Genomic DNA, 9,670 nt, shown 5'->3' with positions numbered 1-9,670 from the left:
CACACACACACACACACACGCACACACAATTATCAATGGGCACAAGACTGTATGAAAGTTGTAAGAAAAATATTCACTTAAAACATAACAATGGCAATTAAAATTGTAAGACATTCCTTAAACCCATCACTTACAGAGAGTAGAATTGGCTAAATCATTCATTTTATTAGTGAATGATGGATTAGTTGTTTGCCAGAGAAGCCATCATTATAAAATATTTTTGATTTGTTTTTAATACAAGAAAGCACAAAGTCACTTGATTTGCTTTTAGGATTGAAAGGATCCGTCACCTCCATCCCAGGGGACCACGTGGAAGCAGGCAGGCACAGAAGAAAGATTATTACAAGGTTTATTGGATGAGCCACGTCTGAGAGAGAGCACATGGCAGCCTCCACTATCTAAGCAGCAGCATGGGGGGTAGGAAGTGAGGTAGATGGGAGCTCAGGTGGGTCTGGGTGGAGAGAGGAAGGGGCCAGCTGCATAGCAGAAACTCTAGGGCAGGGAGGAGCTCAGGTCTGGGTGGAGCTGAGGACCAAAGGTGGGCATAAGGCTTACAAGGATGAATACTTCATTTCTCCTACATTTTATTTTTGAATCCTGAACCATAGTTTTGGACTTTTTTTATTCCTTTTTTTCTTTTCCTTTCTATTACTGTTGTTTTGATTATCTGTCTTCATAGTCTAAAAGCACTTGGATACTTCTTTATATGTTTGCTATTCAAATCACATCCTGTGTAACAAATACACCTGATATTTTACTGCTTTTTTCTGTAAAATGCTGTTCAAAACAATAAGGGATGCTTGGTTACTGCATCTTTTAAATATTGTTCACTACCACTTGGTGCATATACAGACAGCAATATTGTGTGACTACATAATACCACGTTTTCTTTAAATTTACTTAATCAATGTTGAGCAACTTTGATTTTTAAAAAATCAGTAATTTTAAATTACTTTGAAGTATTTATTTGTACTCAAAACTTGAATTTGCTTTCACACATTTTACTGTATTTCTAGACATTCTAAGTCCATTCACTACTATAATTTAGTGTTCTATATGCCCTGATTCCTATATTTAAATAAAATTTCAACTAATTAACAATTACTGAGAAGCCAACTGAATCCTATGGACATAAATCTAAATTATTGTTTAGCCTCTGAAATCATAAGTAATGGTTTGTTGTTATTGTTTTTGTTTGAGTGATTATTTAATCCTATTGTTCTCTCTGAAGAAATCACCAGTATTCTTCTCATCAGTACCTAACAATAAGATACTTCATGTGGATACATATTGAAACAAGCAAATTTTCTAAAAAAAAAAAATTAGCTCTATGTTCTAGTATATGATCAGACTGATAACCCCACCATCCATTAGTTCTTAGAAAAGAATTACAGCTGAATATGGTAACTCAAGCCTATAATTCTATCTATTTGAAGGTCAAGAGGATGTTGGTTTGAGGCCAACCTGGACAAAGAGTTGCTAAGACCAAATCTCAACAAACAATGCATGGGAACACATGACTGTAGTCACAGTTACATAGGTCTGAGGCTGTGTGGTCTGAGGCTTGGCCCAGGTGAGACCCTACATGAAAACTAAATTCTAAAAGGGTTAATGGTATATCTCAAGTGGTAGACTGCCTGCCCAGCAAGCATGAGGCTCTGAGCTAAAAGTTTAGTAACTGGCAAGGAGGAAAAAGAAAAAGAAAAAAGCCAGCTGGTTGTGCATAGGTGTGTATATGTGTGAATATATGTACACCTAGATTTACTAACCTTATGGCAGAAAATAGGACACTGCTATACAGTTGTTCTACTATTTATCAAAGCGTGGTGATTTCCTTCTCCCAAATCTTGTCTTCTTTACTGAATATCCATATATTTCTTTATTAAGATTGCAATGCCAATCAAATTTTCAGTTCCTATGTTCAAGATAATGAGCATCAGAACCTGAAGTATTTATTGGTAGGTTTACAATAGGGAAGGGTATATTTGCTGCTTTTAAAAGAAAATCTAAACACTACTGAACTTAGAAACTTATCAAACAGATCCATGTCCTCTGACTCAACAACATGAATGAAATAAATAATGAAAAGGGGAAAAAATTTTTAAAGTGAAGAAAGAAACCCAGATGTGAATAAATACCTGTATTGAAATCTGTCATGTGGTATACCATCTTAACCCCCAAATAAATGAATTTTCCTTTTGAGTATCAGAAATTTGATAGGAAGTTAGAAAGATAGAAAATATCATATCACACATTTGCTGGGTGTATTTCACTTGCTTTTGTTCCTACAACCTATGTGATTTCATTGTATAAGAGAAACTCTCTAAATTTTTGTCTATTTTCCTTGTTCCTCACTAGAGAAACACACTTTGAATTCTTTTTTTTTTTTTTGGTCCTGGGGCCTGAACTCTGGGCCTGGGTGCTGTCCCTCAGCTCTTTAGCTCAAGGTTAGTTCTCTACTACTTGAGCCACAGCACCATTTCTGGCTTTTTCTGCTTATGTGGTGCTGAGGAATTGAACCCAAGGCCTCATGCATGCAAGGCAAGCACTCTACCCCTGAGCCACCTTCCCAGCCCCAATTCCTTATTTTATTTATTTATTTTGGTTGGTCTTGGGGCTTGAAGTCAGTTCCTGGACACTGTCCCTAAATTCTTTGTGCTCAAGGCTACTGCTCTAACACTTTGGGTCACAGCCCTCGTTCCAGTTTTTGAGTGGTTAATTGGAAATAAGAATCTCATGGGGCCTTTTCTGCCTGGACTCTCGTTGAACCACAATCCTCAGATAGCAGCTCCTGAGTAGCTAGAATAACAGATATGAACAACCAGCTTCTGGCTCAATTCTAATACTGTATAGTAGATGTGTAACCAAAACCTTGCAGAGGAGATTGGCTCAAAGTCTGACACATGAGTCAAGAAGACCCCATCAAACCAACTCTGGAGTTTTACTTAGGCAAACAGGAGGAAAATATAACCTTTTCCATTGGTCTTGAACTTAGAAAGTCATAAATGTGGACCTTCTAGAGTCCATAACATAAAGAAAAATTAACTTTAGAGTGATGTCAATAAGAGAAAAACATTTCATAGAATTAAAAAAAAAAACAAAACAAAAAACAATCTTGTGTCATGGTGACATGCAGACCTGAGAATTCAGCTCTAGTAATTCTCTGGATTTTCTGTAGCCTGAATTCTCTCACTTTGCCTCATTTTCTGACATTTGGATTGGATGTGTGCTTATTCAGCTTCACATTAGTACAGAAAGGTATTTAAGAGTGGACTACTTATGAATAAAGAAAAGCATATTTTAGCCCAAAGTTCTGGAAGTTCAAGTTCAAGACTGGACAGACCCATTGTTTTGGGTGCCTAGTGGTAGGAGTTCACAGAAGGAAAGGAAGAGGAGGAGAAAGAGAGAGTGGAGGAAGGGGAGGAAGAGGAAGAAGAGAAAGAGGAAGAGAGGAAGGAGGATGGCGAAGGAGAGGAAGAGAAGAAGAAGAAGGAAGAAGAGGAAAAGGGAGAAGAGGGGGAACAGAGTATCAGAGTCGTCGCATAGTCCCTTTTGAGGTTCTACCTTCAATGACCAAAGCACTTTCCAGAGGTCATATATTTTGAAAGTTCGATCACCCCCAAAGGGCCAGGCTCTTTCATTGACCCTTTACAGGATGCTCATCCACCACAGCTTTTTTTTTTTTTATAAGCAATTTTAACCATTCAGAAGCTACTTTAACTAAAATTGTGGAGACGTAGGAAGTTAATTTTTTTTTTTTTTACTCCATCTCTCTACTTTTCTAGAAAAGTAATCACTAATCACTAATCTATTTGGGATGTCTTTACAGGACTGAAACATTCAATAATTATTATATAAACTCCACAAATTAAAATAAATTCCAGTAATTCCATTATTGAACCAAATAAGTGTGGTACATGTATATTACAAATAATGATCATCTATAATGACAAATAATTAGAATTGCTAATTTGTTGAAGAAAAAGAAGAAGAGAACTTTTTTTTAATGTTGATATCACAACTTGAACTCAGAGCTTGAGGGTTGTCCCTTAGCTTTTTCTGGCTTTTTTTTTCCTGCTTATGTGGTGCTGAGGAATCGAACCCAGGGCCTCATGCATGCAAGGCAAACGCTCTACCACTGAGCCACCTTCCCAGTCCATCCCTTAGCTTTCTCACTCAAGGCTGGCACTTTACCACTTGAGCCATACCTCTACTTCCAACTTTCTGCTGGTAATTTGTGATAAAGGTCTTATGGATATTGCTGCACAGGCTAGCTACAAACAAAATACTTAGATTTCAGCTTCCTGAGTAGCAAAGATTATAGTCTGAGCCACTGGTACCCAGCTTATCTGTAACAAATTTAATTTTACTTTGTAAGAGTTATTTAAAATTTTATTTTTATCTTCCAGAGAAAGAAAGTGCTGCAAAAATAACCTTCCTAACAGACTGTCTGAATGAAAAAAAATTTTCCAAATACCTGAGGCAAAGTATATGACTAGTGTCTAAAAGTTATTCTAAACATCTTTTTTTTCCAGTGTTGGAAATCTCAGGGCCTTTTCATATTAGGCATACACACTGACCCTAGCCTGAACTCCTACTAAGGTAGAGATATATGTTATCAATTATGTGTTAATAATACAGGAGACTAAAAGTCTTTTCATTTTTTTGAACAATTACAACTAGTTAAAAGCAGCTCAGAACTAACCATTAATAATTATTGAATGATATGGCAACATTGTTTACTCTGGTGACAATAACAATAACTCAGAATAAGACTTGAAACACTTGAAAACTTTTTACCAAGTTATTTATTTAAAGCAAAGTAAATTCGACTGACTGATGATCAAATAAATTCCTTAAAATACAGAACTACATCGTTGTCCATGGTTAGTTACAGATCTCAGTAGGTTGGTTAGTGTGGAAGGGTCACATGATTGTTATGCTTATGAAAAACTCTCCAGCAGTGCCATCTGGTGGACAGAACTCATAATGCTTGCATCAGAATGTAAGTCCTGCCTGAACGCTTTAACCAAATCTCACATGCTGTGCTCTTTAGCTCTCAAGATAATTTACTGAGTGTAATTTTGTTACTAAAGTGTTATAGTTAAGGTTTTAAAAATATACTAAAATATCTTCATTCTTTCGATACCTTCTGTTTTATGTGTCTACCAAATGAACTCTATGACATTGTGACAGATTTTTTTTTGTTACCTAACACTATTTTTCTCAAAAATATTGTGACCCTCTAGCATGCACCTGTCTGCAATAATTCACAAGGTATTTGAACTTATGTCATAGCCATGGGTGGTTTCCACAATATTCAGAAGGAAAAAGCCCATGGATTTTGGTCTTCTCCTAAGGATGGCGACGGCGCTGTATAAATACTTTCTGAGGAAAGGACTGTATTAGTACTATGTAAAAATCTAAGTGCCCTGGTAATACAGCAAAGTAAGTTTACAGGAGTGGCAATATTGCCATTTTTTATTAGAACTAAGTATTACACATACACAAGACAAGACAATTGCTTTCATTGCCTTTGCACACTTAGAGGAGTTATCAAAGAATTCGACATATTCTCAAGGACACAAACAGTAGACCTTGAAGTGATGGAAAGAAGACATGGGAAAGCGCTTTTTTATTTAACATGAGGAAAAATTTTCTAACAAGAAGACCTTTTTGAGATCACCTTCCAAAGCATTCACCATTAATGAAACTATTCGAGTGTTTCCTGATTGAGACTGGTTTAGAAAGCATACATGTAGGATTACTTTGCACTATTTGATAGATGAGATCATTTAGGACATATCTATACCATTCCAATATTTGTGTATTCTTTATATTCATGCATGATAGAATGTAGGTAACTCAAGCATTTTCAAAATAATTTCTGCCACAAGATTATGTATTATGAAAACTAATTTTTTCATTTAGATAAATATGACATTAAGAGTATCTGTCCACTTTGGAGAATATCTTTAAAATGCAAGGCACTAGCTCTTTCTTAAAATAAAAACTCACCTTACCTATATGTGATTTGAGATTCTGAGAAATACTAAAGTAGGAATTTGAAATATAAATTAATTATTGACTATCTAGAATAGTTTCAACCAGAAAGAAGAGAATGCTTTATTTTAACAAAGCCTTTATTAAAGCGTCATCTGTTTTGCTTTTCTCTTATTCTGAAGATATAAATAGAAAATTTTACTATGTTATTTTAGGTAGCTTCTAGTGGCACAACATTTGTAGCTTTTTACTCTCTTCTTTAGTACTTCAATCAAGGAAAGAGTTCCTCCTGATTAGCTTCCCAGTGTGGTAAGAGGAAAAATTTGAAGTCAATTGAGTATAAGAGATGGCTTTGAAAAGCTTCAAACCACACTATGTTCCGGTAGCTATCTTATGTGTGCTCAGTTGTAATTTAAGTTCATTTTTATGTTATTTTGATGCTTAATTGACATCCAGTCAAAGGAACATTAATGGTAAAGTTAGTCCATTATTGTAGTGTGGCTGCTTTGGTTAAAGTTTGAGCTTAGAATAGTGTTTGGTACAGCCTAGTCCTTAATGTCTTCTCAAACAGAGCTGCTCTAATCAGCTAACAAGAGCTATGAGCATGCACGAATGCATGTGGTATATCTACACAGCTGACATTGCACAAAGGGGTTGCAAATGAAGTATATTACTTTAGTGCAATAAGCTTGCTTACTGGGATATGTAAGGATAAGTATGGATAACTAATGAACATCTTTCTGAACTCTCCAGTAAATATCAGTAACCTATCAAAGGAAATTAGTTAGATTTTATCTTGCCACTTAAACATTTTAAAAGAAAAAAAACAAAGATGTGAAGGAATTGGGTAAAATATCATTTTATACGATTGCACTAAAAGCAAGAGAAAGTGTAGTTCAAATATGCCTGTATAGAAGGAAATTATTTTAGAAAAAAGTCTTTAATTTTTTCCTTTTATGCTAGATGAAGTTTATTAAACCTAATAAATAATAACATTTCCACTGAAGGAATAGTATATGGAACTCAACTCTAAACTATCAAGGATTCAAGAATTCCCAGCAGTATAAGCTAAGTGATACAAACTACTCTTTCAAGTAGCTTAAAAGAGAGAAACATGGGTGAGAGCAGATGTAATTTTCCATGGAAGGAATCAAAACATGCTTGTACATATATCAAAGTCACGTTAGAACATATGATTCTCTTGGAATTATTCTAACAATATTGACATCTATCCAAAGAATTCTTATGTCTGAATGTGTATGTATGCAATTCAGGTGTGAAAACTTAAAACATTTATCTCTTGACTCAATAGTTGTTAACATTTAATGCACTCTTTGAAACTATTCCAAGCTTGAAATGCCCTGTAATCATCTATCCAGGGATTTCTCAGGATTATTTCTAATTCTATTCCTTTCTAAATTCAATTGATAATAAGACCCAATGAGACTGATTAAAACTGTAACATGGGCTTTATTGAAGGTAACTTGCCATAGAACACAAAAGTTTCATTTCACCCTGTGGGAATTCCCGTAGTTGCCCTAATGCAACTTGTAACTAATTATGGCAAAGCTAGATCAATTTGGAAGTGAAGTAAAGGCGTAGAAATCAGCTTTCTTACTCCCTAGTTGTCCATAGATACCAGTGGAGTCCCGTGTTGCAATATCCTCAAGGAAAGCAGCTTATCTCTCAGGTCTTTCTAACTGATGCAGTTAACTGTTGAAGTGAAGTATTAGCTTAAGCCTCCAGGGAAAAATCACATTATTCAGAAATCATCAAAGCAGCACTGGCTCAAAACTGCCTTGGGGATAGCTTCATCATTGGTTAGAAAGGTGTAAATATCCTCCACAGACAAAGGTAATTAGTGGCAGTCATAGAGAAGTGCTTTGTCAGTGTTCCATGTAAGGCCAGTGTTGGCTGAATTGAAGATGCAGTTCAGCGAGAAATGCAAAGAAGTGTGGACATGAGGCATTAAATTGTGGTTCCACCAAATAGCCATTTCATGTTGTTTGTGCAGAGCATGCGTTTAAGAAATTAAAAACTAACCCTAGGAGATGAACCATTGCCTTGCATGTAGTGGTCGCCATTAAATTGTAAAGTGGTCCCTAATAAATTTTATATTACAGTGAAACATGATCTCTCACAGTTCTTATGCTTTCCAACCCCACATGTATAAAACACAAATGAATGCAAAATATGCTAATTGTTGTTTCTGCTATTGGTCAAAAGCAACCTACTTGTTAAGTTTATTATTTAGATTTCCTTTGCTGAGACCAAGTACTAAGAATCAACTTAAAGGAGGAAAGATTAGTTTTGGCTCCTGATTTCAGAATTTTCCATCCGTGGTCATGTGGTTCCATAGTCACGTGATTCCATGGTCTCTGGGCCTTTGGGGAGGCAGAGCATCATGGCAGGGAGTGTGTGGGTAAAGCTGCACTCCTCATGGCAGCCAGGAGGCAAAAAAAGAAGAGAAACAAAGGAAGGAGCCATGAACTAAATACCGCTTTGCAAAGGCTAGCCCAAAGTGACCTACTTCTTCTAGCCATGTCCCACATCCTAAAGATTCTGCCACCTCCCAGTAGCCCATAGGAAACCATCAATGGATTCAATCCATGAGGTGAAAGCCCTCCAAATCCTAGAGCCCTTACTTGCCAACATGGCTGCAGCAGGAGCCAGGCTTTTAATGTCAGAGCTTTGAGGGTTATTTCAAAAACCAACATATGACAAAGGTCAAAATGAGCACCTATCACTGAGCACTTATAACTGTAATTCTAACTACTTGGGAAGCCAAGAAAGGGAAGACTGTGGTTCAAGGCTGGCCCAAGTAGAAAAGTTCATGAGACATCTTCTCAGCCCCACAGCTAGGCCCAGTGTCTTGTCCCTTTCATCACTAGCATAGGTGTTAGGTTAAGAATGGGAGGATTTTACTAGGCCAGTCTGGGCAGAAAAAGTCCATGGCATTTTGTCCCATGGAGGGAAGCAAGATGCAGGGGCACATGGCAATGATTCCAAAAATCAAACTAGAACAACAAAAACCAAGCAGCCTAGCATGCACAGATCACCGCTCAGGCACATGGGCAAGAGCATTCTAGGGTAATTAACAATCAGTAATTAGTAGACAGTTTTAGAGCATGGACACCAGAAAGGTGAAACATGTTTTGTTTGAGTGGAGTGGGTATTAAGAAGTGGGTGGATGAATGAAGAGGAGTGTTATACTCATAAAAATACTCAATGTACAGAAAGAAATAGGAAACATGATGAGTAGAGGCAAAAAATTACAGAAAAATGAAAAATGAATAACAGTGGGAAATAAATACCAAAGAACACATAAAGCAGATGAAAGGGAAAATCGTCATGTAATTATTCAATATAATTATCAACCAATGTCCTTACATTATTCATTTAATAATTTAATATCCTTCTTTAATCACCCCCATTTAGAAACTAGAAGTGGAAGGAAAAGAGAATGTAAAACAAGAGAAGAGTAATGATAAAGAGCAGAGACCACTGAGATTTAAGAGGAGACTATTCATTACATATAAAACTGTTCTGTGAAACACTACTTTCCCTTAAATCCCATATAGATCCAAAGACATTAATTGTTGGGGATTTTAACACACCACTCTCCCCACTAGATAGATCAACTCGGCAAAAACTCAACAGAGAAACC

The sequence above is a fragment of the Dipodomys ordii genome, unplaced genomic scaffold (genome assembly GCF_000151885.1).
Source record: "Dipodomys ordii isolate 6190 unplaced genomic scaffold, Dord_2.0 Scaffold3, whole genome shotgun sequence".
Lineage (NCBI taxonomy): Eukaryota > Metazoa > Chordata > Mammalia > Rodentia > Heteromyidae > Dipodomys > Dipodomys ordii.
Note: the sequence above shows the minus strand (reverse complement) of the source record.